Genomic DNA, 12,932 nt, shown 5'->3' with positions numbered 1-12,932 from the left:
GAAGAATAGCCACTTTATATTCATCTATATTTTTGACTCATACTTGTATTAATTATTTATTTGACTCATATTAATACACGACTCTAACAATCTTACAAATAAACACAAGAACATGTTTTTATCCTTCATTTAAGTTCTATAAAGCTACGAAAAATATTGTGGTAATACAATCTATTTATCCCAAATCAAATTTAAAAATATTTCTTTAAATGCCATCTCGATAGCTCGGGCACTTGATAGTGCAGAGTACGCGTATTTACGGACTTCCATTAAAGACTCTGCAATTCGAACATTGCTTTTTTTGTCTCTTCACAAATCCAGACAGCTCTTTTTTTATTGTATTAATTGCGAAAAGTTTCGACTGCTATCGACAAATCGACACTGAAAATCACAAACATACACCACAATCTGAAGTGTCAACTTACTGTTGTCGTTTCTGTTGACAAATTGGCTCAAAAAAGTTGTGCAATGATTGATAAGTAGGGTAAAAATCTAGTCATGGCACTGAACAGGCAGATGGTGGGAAATCCTACAATGTCAAGATAAAGAAGTACTTAAACCAATATTTAATAACATTGTTTAACATTTTTAAACAACATTTTTTAATAAGAATGGAATGATAGAATCTAAACCAAAAAATAAAATACAAACTTAACCTTGCTCGGACATAGGAGAATCTATATACAAAGTGAGGCAGGCAGATGGACATGGCTACATCTTTTCATACTATGTATACTTTGTGGGGTAACTAAACCAGTATACCATTTTTTCCCTTTGGGTACAGGTTATTATAAATTCATAAGTCCATCAAAAGCAATACGAATAAATATTAATTTTCGAACTTTGGCTGAACACTAATTGCTCGTACAATCGCAGCTGTGCTGTTCTAGAAAAATCATGTTTCATTTGTTATTAGAAGTCAAATAAAACTCCGGCTATCACAAATACTTGGAGATATCATAAGTGAGAACTGCATTGGTGAGAAATTGAAGAAAGAATCAATATTTCATTTATATCCAACATGAAATGAGCTTTCATAATGAAGTCCTGTACTTAATTGATTGTGTCAATACTTTTATGCAGCACTATAAATGTCTGCATGTCTGTACATAAATACAGACACATACTGGCGTATCTGTTTACGTTTATAGGAATCATAGGGAGTGTGAGAGCGGTTGTCGGCTTTAAGTTGTCAACGTCATGGCAAGAAATGAAGTTAAATGAATTGCAATGCGACAACGCCAAATATTACGCATACGCTCCGTAAGCAAGCAATGCGCTCAATGATAAAAAATTGCCTGTAAATGAACAAAAAATAATTAAAAATTCATTTTTCATTTAAGCATTAAATCGCGCACATTTACACACACACACACACACACACACATATATGTATATGAACATACAGTCTTGAATATTTTCACATATACATATAAAGATTTATGTATGTATGTTTGTGTGTGTAAGCCGGCAAGCATTCATTTATTTCATTTATCTTGGGTTTGGCCCGCTGCCTGGACGGTTCATTGATTACAGGCTGTCCAGACGACCGTTGTTGAATTTATGTCATTTTGAAATTATCATTAAAGCTTGGCGTGGAGCGGAGCGCAGATATGACCACTTCATTTTGCCAGTAAACAGCGTGCCTGCAGTAATAATAACTACAACAACAACAGCAGCAACAGCAGCACGTGCACAACTGTGCACGGTTTGCCGCCCTGACGGCCATTGAAACAATGCGCGGAAAAACGCGTGTAATTAAAACAATAAAAAAAAAAAACAGAAACAGCAGCAACAACAAGAACAAAGGCAACTGTAGAAAAATGAAAACAAAAACGACACTCGCAACAGCAAAAGTGTCGAGTTAAGTTTTAATTTTCCACAAGTGTGAAAAATGCTATGCATGTATTTATAAATACAATACATACCTGTATGCACAAATGCCAGTATGTCTATACTCGCATGTGTGTGTGTTTGTGTGTGTAAGGGTGTATTCAGTCGAGAGGCGGCTCACAAAGCGCGCCTCACAACGAGCCATTTCCGCTTGCCATGAAAAGAATTTTTCTCGCCTTATTGCCGTTGTAGTCGCATAAGTTGCTGAACTGATTGCTTTGCTGTCGTGCATTAAATTATATGGCTGCTATATGTCGTGTAATGTTAATTTTGTGGCGTAAATCAAAGCGTGTAGAAGAAGCGAGCATGTAACTTAACTGCTTCTAGATACATAGATACCTACACCAACAAACAAGCAAATAGATACACGACGTCCACAATTTGAACACGAAGAGCATGTGAAATATTTTCATTTTCTACGCAAAGACTATTAATTTTCCGAGATTCTTCTTTAACAGACTGTATGATATATACGGTACATGATGATATTCCTTTTAATTATAATGACACCAAAAAATCTATTCAATTAATTGCAAGACTTTATGTTATCTTCCTAGCATAATATTTGTATTGTTTTTTCCTGAGTTTCTTTCCAATAACATTTCTAGGACAAAACCTTAACAGCCAGCTGCTACAACCACTCTGTTATTTTGCTAACATGCTGCTGTTAAGCGTAACATGAATTCGAAGCTGCATGATAACTTAACATTTCCCCTTTCTTCTTATTCTTTAAAGTGCTTTCTCTGGCAATGTTAAGCCTAAAATAATAATTAAATTATATCTCTTGATCTTTAAAAATGCAGACTTTTTCAGACCAGCTTAATAACTTAATAAACACCTGAGTTGTTGTAGTTAGTTTAAGGTGTCTTTAATATTATAAATTATGTTGCGAATCGGCCTGCATTTAACATTTTTGAAAAATCAATTTCAATTTCATTTTGAACAAATCATTGATTGGAGCCGAGCGACCGCTCTGGGACTAGCTCACATTGTGGGACTCCTGCTAGCTCGTTAAGCAGCTGTAACTGTAACTGCATTTCATTCAAACTCTAATTTGAAACACTGACACAAAAAAGCTGCTAAAATATTGCACCTGTCTGGCCCAATTGCGATAAAGGGAGATGAGCAGAACAATTGCAGGATCGTCTTCACCTGTGCATTAACTTTTGCGGATACAGCTTCAAACTGTCACTATTTATGTGCCTATTTGTGTATAACTAAGTATTTGATTCGCCAGTGCAATAAATGGGGTCAAGCAACCCATGATGATCAGTTATACGACTATATGTATGTGTGTGTGTGTGTGTGTGTATTTGCAAAAGTGAATGGCGCGCCATTTTCATGATTCGTCTGCGCGCTCATTTTGTTTCTAATGCTCTTTATCACTAGACACAATTGAAAGTAAAATGTTTTTCGATTCGTTGTTGTTGTTGTTGTTGCTTTTTTAAGCAGTCAGTTTGATTTTTGTGGCTCGTCTTCTGTGTCTGTGGTGGTGGCGGTGGCGCTTATGCAACTTATGACAATGATGTGTCACATTTTTGACAGTCACTTGGCGGGCCAGGGAGCAGACCAGGCCCCCGCCAGACCACACCAGACAATGACGATGACGATGTCGATGTAACAGCACCAATCGGAAGTGGCCAAATAGCAGAAATCAATTTTCATTTCCATTTTTTTTTTTTGGGGGGGGAGGGGGTTCTTTTTTTTGACAGTCGCCAGCTGCATTGACGTCGCAGTCGACGTCACAGTTGTTGTTGTTTTTCGAGAAAAGTGAAGTAATCAACGTAAACAGTAAAGTAAATAAATAAACTGTTGATGAGCAACACATACTAGTGAAGAAGCTAAATTGTACAGAAAATAAAAACATAAAATTATATACAAACATGTATGTTGCTGTAGAAGAAATGCCAATCATGCGCGCTAATAGCAAAAACAACAACAACAACAGCAGGCAGAACGTGCAGAGGCAGCTGGCCAATAGCAGTGGAAGAGAGGGAAAAAAGTCAATAAGAAGAAGACGAAGAAGCATGTCGAAAATCAATTTAATGCAGTGCAATCAAAAGTTGATGTTTGTTGAGAAAACGAGTGGCGGGGTGGTTTGGTGTGGTGCGGTGCGGTGGAGCGGCAGGACACTGCCAAACAAAGTTGAAAGTGCTGAGCGCCTCTGAGCCACCAATACGCGTACCAAGTAACAACAGCGGCAGCAACAACAACAACTTGTTTGATTAGTTGCATAAATGTAGCGCTCTCCCTACTTGGCGCCGCACTGAAGACGCTCTAAGGGGATACGCATCTTAAGAGCCAAGACCCCGCCATAACACTAATGGCAACAAAAAGCAGAAAGACTTGACAGCTTGGCAAATGAATCAGATACAATATAATCCCAAGAAGTGACAGCGAGGAGTGCATTTGCGGCACATTTAAGGACACTTAACAAGAACAACTTCTTCACATCATGGACATTTTATTTAAAGAACTATAATCGCCATAACAGGACACTGCTGTCTGTTGCTATGCGTTTTTTTTTTGACATTTTCCCAATCTCTATACATGTATAAAACAGTTCGTCCTGACTGACTGACGGACTGATTGGCAATCAACGCACAAGTATCCTTTCATAGTATCCAGCATAGTGTAGGTGCGCACTAAGAAAGGCTTTTGGAAAATTCGAGCTCCAAAGGGGGGAAACGAGCTTTTAAAAAATATTTTATTATTATTAATATTATATTCATATTAGTTATAGTGGTCATGTGTGTGCACGTTTAACGAAATATTTTGGCAAGAACAATAATGTAACGGACTACTGAACAATTGTTTGTCAAGAACAGAAAATGTCCATTTAAATGCCTCCCTACTGGTAGCTAATAAGGTGAAAACATATGGGTAGGTCATGCACACAGAAAACAAATACAATTTAAAACATTATATTAAGACGGGCAATACCTGCTAGTTATTTATATTTTATGTCCCAGTAGCAACTATCTTCCATTTCCATGCACATCAATCGATTGTGTGTAACACATTTGCAATATATTGATCGAATAAAAAGTAACAAAAAATCCCATACCATACGGCTGCCATATACGTGTATGCTTCGGCTATCCAAGAATTCCCAAGGCATCTCTAAATGTTGATTGTGTTTTAGCTTTAGACTATTTTGTCTAAATAGCCATTTCATGCAAATAGGACATTTTTAAGAGCAGGTATTCCCTCTCTTTCTCTTGGAACAACTAATTTATGCCTAAAAAGGTGCCGTGCCGTTTCATCCTGTGTTCGCTAAGATTTGAAAATTTCCTTTCTATACCCTATAACAAGAAAATGCGTAGGCATATTAGTTGTGTGCAAATGTATGTGAGATTGTATAGATGTGAGGACTGACTGCTATTCGAATTATACTTGTAATTATAAAAATTACTGTACTATTTTATGAAATGTGGTGAGTCTCTCCCCAAATACCTTTTGTTCGTTGTTATGTTGTGAATGGCTGTCACTGTAAGGGTATTCCATTGTCAATCTCACTCGACCATTGGCAACATTCTATCATTTTCTTGTTATTTGTTGTGCCATTTTGTTGTGTCTCATTAATTTTCCTAGTGATTGCGAAACATACATACAGTCAGGCACTCAAGCCGAGCCATTCACTCACATTGGCCAATGCAGTCAGACAGACACACACATAGTATAGTACATATCTACATAGATACAGACATAGACAAACAGACAGACAGACAGACAGGCGGACACACACAGACATTCTCTTTGCAAATGATTAGGAAATTGCCTGGTCTGTCCGAAAATTGCGCCAACTATGCAGTCCCCCAATTTTGATGGCCTTTCTTCTTCCAGCACAAATCGTTGGCGTCGTCATCGTCATCGTTGTTGTCGTCGTTGTGTGTGTGTGTGTGTGTGTGTGTGTGTGTGTGAAATGCTGTCGGAAATTTGCATAAAAGAGCCATTATATGCCATTATCATATGCATATCTACGGCACTTTTACGCCACTCGCCAGCTGACCAAAAGACCGAAATACCAAAAACCAAACGGTCGAGCGACCAAACAAGACTGACACCTTCACTTTCAACGTTTTCTGTTACACAAATGTGTCAACAATTTGTTTGTTGGCTTGGCCTGGCCTGGCCTGGTCCGACCGTCCGATTGTCCGTCCGACCGGGCGTTAAGCATACAATTTGTATGCATATTTTCGGCATATTTCCGGTAACTATTGAAAGTGATTTTGTTGCTACTGCCGCCGCTTCTTCGCTTCTACTACGCTCTAATACCGTTTTTATATCTGACAGTGGGAATAGGGTCGAGTCGGATCGGGACGGGACGGGTCGGGTCGGGACGCCCACTGTGCCGCCACGCCCATGTGTTTGTGCTTATGCAATAAGTCTGCAATATTAAGCATAAATCAAAAACAAGCCAGTAACTTAAAAGTGGAAGTGACACCAACACAACAAGCCAGAGAAGGCAAGCTAAGATATCAACCTACATATATACATACATATACAAGTATATATAAATTCGTAATTCGTCTGAGATGAGAGGTGAGCGGAGAAGTCAAGGTGCGGCCAGGTTGGGCGCATGCCAAACTGTCAATTTGTTGTTGACTTTTGTGCGTATATTTAACTAATTACTGCTCATATAAAATAACAACATTCCAAACACACACACACACACACACACATGCAACGAAACATTTCAATTTTAGAATTGCATGAGTTATGGCGTGAAAGTTGCTCGACCTCTTACACAGAGAGCTTATGAGTAATCTGGAAACCAAATAAAAATACAAATAAAATGTTGCGGAAATCAAGTGACGGAATTTTGTTTGCCTTGTTGACGACGATACTCGTATACGGTATACGGGTATTATTTTATTTTGTTTCTTTCTACTTTTTTCGTAAATTGTCAATTAATCCAAATAAATTAACACATTTTGCGAGGGAGAAGAGGGCCGAAGAAAGGGCGAGAAGGGCGACTCAGCAGCTTCCATTTAACAATATGCTAATTTAATTGAGTGCTGTTGCTGCTTCTGTTGATTTATACAGGCACTGTAGAGTGTTTATCGGAATACGAGTACACGTACTATATGAAAACGTTATACTGCAAAATCATTTCGATTGTCGTGCGACACTTGACGACGACACAGCAACAACAACAACTCCTACATACATACCTATAATACAAGTAAATGCTCGAAAATAAAAACCCCATCAGGCGACCGACTACCGCCTCTGAGTCATGGGCAAGTCAGACTTGTCTTTAGATTTAACATATCATGGTCATTAGTCAGACAATTTTTGCCAAATGTAAATATCTATCTACACATACGAGTATCTACAGATCTTCAAACCAGAAAATATGCATAGAATGTCCAAATAGTCGGCGAATTCGCTACTAAGTTAAGACTTAATAATTAATAAAAATAGTAATAGGAATAATTTAAATTATGTTTTTTGCGCCATAACATCAAAAGCACTATTGAAACAAGAAAGGAATGCTAAAGTCGAGCAGGCTCAACTCTTAAATACCCTGTACCACCCCACAAAAAAGTAATTAAATTAATTAATTAATTTAATTAAATTAATTAACTAAATTAATGTAATTAATTAACTAAATATTAACTAATTAAATATAAAATATTCCATGCATGCATACATACATTTACAATTACATCAGAATCGTGTCTATGCGTGTTTGTGTACTTGTACATATGTATGTATGTGTGCATTGAGCCTGGTTATATGGCTATAACTTTCTTTCCGATCATTCTATCATAATGAGACTTGGTATACGGTTATATAATTACTAACCTAATGTGACAACCAAATTTTAAAATTTTTTTAAAAATTCCAAGAATTACGGGAGTTATAGAAAATCGTTAATAGGGGGGGGAGTGGGGGGGTGGATCAGAAAAAATGAACACACTCGTCCTTTCTCGGTCTCAGGAGAATCTGTATACCAAGTTTGGTTATTCTAGCTCTTATACTTTCGGAGATCCTTGCGTTCATACAGACAGAAAGACGGACAGACGGTCAGACGGACAGACGGACATGGCTATATCGACTCGGCTTGTCATGCTGATCAAGAATATATATACTTTGTGGCGTCTACCAAGCCTCCTTCTGTGTGTTCCATGTGCACTCGCACTAAACTAATATACCCTTGTACCCTTTGGGTACAGGGTATAAAAAACAGGTCCAAAAAATGTTATTCTAAATACGATTACCTACAATAGACAATTTTGTTTGATAAATGATTGAATGCCTTTTTTACAAAACGCGTTTCATGCTTAAGGGGAACATGTAGTGTATTTTATTTTATTTTTATTTAGTAAATCAACAAATAGTGCTATCGATACAAATACAAAAACTATGATTTATATTAATATGATTTATATAATATAAATAAAATAAAGATATTTAATAATACAACGTTATAATTTCAACTTAAAAGATAAGAAAGCCTAAGAAAAACTATTTAATAAGTAGTAGTATCTGGTTTGCTAGTCTCATCTGAAGGTAATCTTCTTGCCTTAGTAGTTTAGGGGGAGTAGTAGTAAAGATTAAAGAGATCTTTAACGCACAACTATAGCGATTGCTATAGAGAACTTATAGAAGTTAACGAAACATAGAGTATATGTCGTGGATCATTTGTTCTTGCATTGGATGGCTTAAGTATGGCTTATTCCAAGCAAACCTCAAAATTCCATCGATACTATATATCTGAAGAATATCTAATAACTGAACAGCTCTTCCCCCATGGTGCACTGCAATTCGCCTTTGAACGAATTAAGACCTGCTTCAAGGTCATGCACCTGGTATGTACATAGGTATGTAGTATGTTGGGTATACGAGTATCTAGGCAATGCCGAATACAATTGGATATTTGCAAACTGAAGGAAATTTCCTGATTTTCCATTTCTATTGTGCAGAGCAAAGCCTCATTTCTGTTTATGCAAAACAAGCAAACGCATATTGTTCAAATGATATGGATTGATTATGAACATACTATAGAGGCGCACACAATCACACACGCACACACACTAATACACACATACACACACATACACTATTGTAATATTGGTATAATGAATGGAACCGTTTGCTGACTCTTTGCCTCGCCAGCGCCAGTGTTGTTGTATTTGTGCTGCTGATGATGAATTGTTACGATATTTATTTATTTATTAAAAAAAAAGGCATAGAGGCAAAACAAAAAGAAGCAGAAGAAGGTGAAGAAGACAAAGACGAAAAAGAAAAAGAAAAAGAAAAGACAGCACAAATTATGATTATTATTGTTTGCATTGTGCAGGCCATTGTGTGTTTGGCCGTTTGTTTGTCTGTCCGTCTGATTGTTTGTTTGCACGATTGGTTTACTTGCTTCCACTTTATTTTTGCGCTTGACTTGCCGGAAATGGCCATTTGAACTAGATAATTTGGATGGAGTGGAGTGGCGTGGCGTGGAGTGGTGTGTCGATCGATAAGTCCGTAATTCCGATTTTGTAGTCACTTACATAACCGATATGTGATAAGAGCAATTAAAGTCGCTTGTCTCGTCTCCCCCAAAGCCTAACAGTAAGCGTATTGAATGGTGTGATTTGTTTTTATTCGTCAGCCGAAAGAGTGGATTGAACATTTTGTGAACTGCAGCTTTACAATTTGGACCGGAAAAATAATACTCGTATAGTAATGTCTGACGAAACCAATCCATGACATCATTGCATCATTGCTATTGAAATTGTTGACCCTCGTGTTGACGCGGCTCTTTCTCGTTCTGGTAGCCAGATTCGTGCATCAGCTGTGAAGCCTCGATCGGTGACAACAGGTCAGGATTGCGGAACTCATCGGCTGAGAAGCGTGTGATTAGTATACCCATGCCCTCAAACATGGCCAGAAGCATGCCGCCCATGAAACCACTGCCAGCCATGCTGAGCATTCCTTTGCGCGCGGCCACTACGCCGCCAGCGACAGCGCCGCTTACGATTCCATTCCAGGGATCCTCGCGCTGCCTGTAATGCACGAGGAGGCAGTCAACTGCACTGAAGAGACCGCCCCATACGGCAAACTGCCCGGCCACGGCAGGCGAGCGAGGCTTCAGCTGCATCAGGCCCCCATAAAAACGACGACGCAGCCCGGCGGGGGCGTTGCGAAATCCCTTCACAGCATGGAATGCGCCACCGCCCAAGCAGCCCATGGCAAAGGCGCCACCACTGTCGTCAACAATGCGATATGGACACGGTTCGCGCTGGTATTCCTCCATAATAGTGTCCCCGTTTCTTTGTGTATTGCTAATTGATACTTACACGAATGTATTTCGAGAATTTCTAAAAACTTTTGCAACAATTTCAATAAAACGATTCGTTCACTGAATAATAGATGCTGACAACTCTATAAGGGTTCAGGCATGGCCAGCCTGCCAATACTGAAAGTTCAAGAAGTTATATTCACAAAGATCCGTTCTGAAATAATGAGAAATCGCAAACTCTTGTACACAATTCAATACGTCATGAAATCGATATAAGTAGAGTGTAGTATTGAGAGCTGAGTCAAGAACTATAACCAAACTTGTTTGAAGCTTGACAAGCATTAACTTGTTGATTAACAACTTCCTTCTATGTACATCGGTAATAGACGACAAGTGGCTTTAAAACCAGGTACAACAACAGCATGTGACTTAAATAAAAAATTAAATTAATATGAAAAACTGGCAATGAGTATTATGTCTTCTATGTAATACTTCTTTTTGCTTCTGAATCTGTTGTGAATTAATTTCATAAAAACCAGATTTCGATTAAAAAGCGCAAGATGCGTGACTGGAGCTTATAGGCCAGCAAGGATAATTCAAGTCATGCCAAGAACTGCCGCTATACCAGTTACTAGTTAGTTATTTATTATTTATATAACGCAGTTGATGAATAGAAAACGTTTCGAGACCTTTAAGAAGATCCATGATTTTGCACCATATGTGTAATTTTTATTAGCAATATTTTTAATCATGCCATATTCAAAAATAAGTTTATTTGTTTAATTAACGCTAGCTTAAAGTTAAATCTTACAGCTAACAGGGTTTGAATAGCTATGACTGCCAGGATCTTAAGCTATAACAATCAATGAAAGATTATGTATAAGTAATTGAAAAAGAAACAGCATACTTGTATGTAGTAGATACATGAATTGAAGAAATTTACTTAAACAATATTTGTTATGTAATATTTATATAAGGTAATAAGTTCATTAAAATTGCACGATCATGCAACTTCTTTATGAAGCAATACTTATCACCTATGGACTTGAAATTAAAATGTTGTTCGAACTATGCCTATGTATCTATAGTATATATATATCTGCAGTTCTAACTTGTGGCTGTTGAGTACTAGAACATCCCCACTTCGGATACATAGTATTGTTGTTGTTCATGTCTTAGCCCGAAGTGCACACTTCAAAAATAATTCATTGCATTTAATTGAAGTTCGAAATGCATTTAATGCGAAACTTCTCGGACAACTAAATGGTTGGCAGCCACACAAACTTGTATGTATACTTATGCTTAGTATTTGTCTAAGTAAGTAGATGCTGTTCGCGTTTAATGGAACCAGAGCACTTAACTCTATTGTACTTGTATACTCTGCAATTTCTCCAGTCCCATTTGCAATTACTCGACTTGTCATTGCAGTTGCGCCAGTTCACTTATTCTCCTTATTGTTGTTGTTGTTGTTGTTGTTGTGGTTATTGTGCAAATCTACATATTCATGGAGCAGAATGCGATGCAGGCCAGACCAACGAGATGTGAACCATGGACGATGGACGGCGGACGGCGGACAGTGGATCGGATTGTGGAGCGCGTGTGCGCGGCGTCGAGTCGGAATCGGAATCGGCGCAAAAATGTTGACCGGCGGCCATGTGCCGCACAGGCGAAAACCCGTTTGACACGTTGCCAAAGTTAGTTTTTCAAATTGCAAATGCAACAACAACAACGGCGCGCGGGGCATGACTAAACCATATGCCTCCGCCGGCTCCGAGGCGGCCGTCGCGCGTTTTGCAAGCGACTTTTGCAGCGCGCGTTGCGTCGATTAAACTTGAACTTGCCAGCCGATGCGTGCTACTCGTAGAGTGTCGTCGATGTAATGGCCAAGCCAACGGCAACATTTGTAAGCCGACTGACCGACCCATTGCTATACACATGAGTGCCTGTCTGAGTGTGTGTGTGTCTGTGTCTGTGTGTGGGGGGTGGGGGGGAATTTGTGCGAGTATAGCTGGGTGCATAGATGAATGGCCTCAGCTGCCAGAAAGTGTAGGTGTTTCCACTACTTCATGCCCCCGCTGTTATCAACCGCCTTAGCACTTACCTCTAGCCATCGCCAGCCGTTGTCGTCGTCACACCGTCACTTCGTCACATCGTCGCTCCGTTGTCGTTGCCGTTGTCGTTGTCGTCGTTGCCTTGTGAAAGTTCACTTGAAAACTTTCAAGTGCAGCTAAAAACTTGACATGGTTTGTGGCTTGTCGTGTGCAAAACTTTAAATGATTTGTTACATTTATTTTGCATTGAATTCAAAACAGCGGTTGCCAGCTAAATAATACTATACTACTACTACGGGTATATAAGCGAGCCGAAACCGCACCAAGCCAGGCTTCAACAGCAATGCGAATTTTCCCGCATCGTCTACAAGTAGTTCAAGGTATGGAAAGTTTCAAAAGAAAAATTGAAAGCATTTGCCACCATCTTGGCATTTCAATTTTGTTGACGGTAGAAAAAGTAGTTAAAAGTCCTTCTATACGCTGCTAATGCGAATATAATAGGCATGTGTTGTCTTAAGAGGAAATTGCAAAAACGTCCTATTTGGTTTACAAGCAATTCGTACAAACTAATTCAGATATTTTACATAAATGTTAATTTTCCAAATTTGTAATAGGATCCAAAAGCATTTTATACAACAATTTTTTTAAAGAGTATATATGCTCGCAAATTAAACTCTTAGATATACCACAGAAATACACACATATAGTAGATCGAAAACTGCATTGTTGATTCAAAATCCATT

At 38.4% G+C, this 12,932-nt stretch overlaps 1 protein-coding gene and 1 pseudogene across 3 annotated transcripts in view; one reads left to right on the top strand and one right to left on the bottom strand.

The window, feature by feature from the left end:
* The window catches only part of LOC115627081, a 159,042-nt gene that overhangs the window by 105,598 nt on the left and 40,512 nt on the right, over nucleotides 1-12,932 (top strand). The gene's annotated exons all lie outside the window — the stretch shown is intronic.
* Nucleotides 9,491-10,242, bottom strand: LOC115627084 (annotated as a pseudogene).

This window comes from Scaptodrosophila lebanonensis, unplaced genomic scaffold, assembly GCF_003285725.1.
Source record: "Scaptodrosophila lebanonensis strain 11010-0011.00,11010-0021.00 unplaced genomic scaffold, SlebRS2 tig00000092-arrow-pilon, whole genome shotgun sequence".
Classification (NCBI taxonomy): domain Eukaryota; kingdom Metazoa; phylum Arthropoda; class Insecta; order Diptera; family Drosophilidae; genus Scaptodrosophila; species Scaptodrosophila lebanonensis.
The sequence above is the reverse complement of the archived record's forward strand: the minus strand, read 5'-3'. Positions and strand labels throughout refer to the sequence as shown.